This window comes from Alligator sinensis, unplaced genomic scaffold (assembly GCF_000455745.1).
Source record: "Alligator sinensis unplaced genomic scaffold, ASM45574v1 scaffold264_1, whole genome shotgun sequence".
Classification (NCBI taxonomy): domain Eukaryota; kingdom Metazoa; phylum Chordata; order Crocodylia; family Alligatoridae; genus Alligator; species Alligator sinensis.
The window spans coordinates 5593268-5594430 of NW_005841831.1; the positions used below are offsets into that span (position 1 = coordinate 5593268).

General features: G+C 47.3%; 1 long non-coding RNA gene across 1 annotated transcript in view; it reads left to right on the forward strand.

Moving 5' to 3' along the window:
- The first annotated feature begins 411 nt into the window (after positions 1-411).
- LOC112551722 overlaps positions 412-1163 on the forward strand; it is a 97266-nt gene continuing 96514 nt past the window's right edge. The window contains exon 1 of the long non-coding RNA XR_003096037.1: positions 412-497. This is a non-coding gene — a long non-coding RNA (uncharacterized LOC112551722). The remainder of the gene's footprint in view (positions 498-1163) is intronic.

Here is a 1163-nt window from a genome sequence, read left to right on the forward strand (position 1 = left end):
TGTCCAGCAATTATGCTGGCAGTTTTTAAACAGGGCTGAAATGTGGGAGTTTCTAATCCTGCCAGTTTTGGGCAGAGTTGAGGTTTGTAACCTGCTCTCAGTGGAGCTGCGTGACCCAGACTATCTGCAGCCCAGGCCTGGAAGGTAGGCTTGGCTTTCCCCCTTGTTTATTTTGATGGTCTGTTGCTCCAGCCAAGCTGCGTGGTTGGGCCAGCTGCTGTCAGTAATCAACCTGGCTCCCTTTTGAGTTTGTCCGGCAGTTTCTGTCTCAGCAGCAAATATAATCCAGCCCAGAAGTTGGGAGTGAGGTGGGGGGTGGGGGGGGCGGTTGCTGCCTGGAGCCGCACTTCTCTGTTCCCTCTCCCTTCACCCCATTGCATATACACACAGCCTCTCCATGGGAGCAAAAATCAGCACTCTACCACTTCTCCAGGAGCCTTGAGAGGCCCACGGCACCATAACCACACTGCTGACCATAAGCAGCTTCCCGATGTTCGGTGAGTCCTAATCATAAGACAAGTCCAGTGTGGACCCTGGAACTAATCCTTTGGGGAGACCCAAGTCCCAGACGGACCTGGGTTGGAGTGAAGTCTCTCTAAAGAGGTTCAACCTATAAACTGTAATTGTAGAGATAACCTTTATATTTATGTTTAAACCTTATGTTTAAACCTTTATGTTTAAATTTTGGGGTTTTTTTAGTTGTTTTATTTGTGTTTTGATAATAAATTAGTATTTGTGGGTTTATACTACTTGCAAGAATGGGGATTTGTCTGTGTGGAATACTCCAGTCAAATGTAATGTTCCCAGATTTCTGGGTGGGGGCTTGTGCCAATGGTATAATTCATTGGGTACCTTCAAATATGAACCTGACCCTTCTTGCTGCCAACCAGTGTTGAATAGAAGGCTTGCATTTATAACAGTTTTGTTTATTATAAAGTAGTTGAGCACTAACCATATGTTCAGATCACAAATATAAGATAGACCTTCAGGACAGGTGTAGCAGGACAGTTGTAGTGCACAGGGTTGTGCTAGCTGCCATGGTGCAGTGGCAGCAGTACAGTCAGCTGCTCCTATGGTGGTGGCTATTTTCACAACCCCCACTGCCAAAGGCTATGCCAGTGGCTTCTGCCCTAGTCTGTCCCCCCTCCACTCCCCTCCACTCC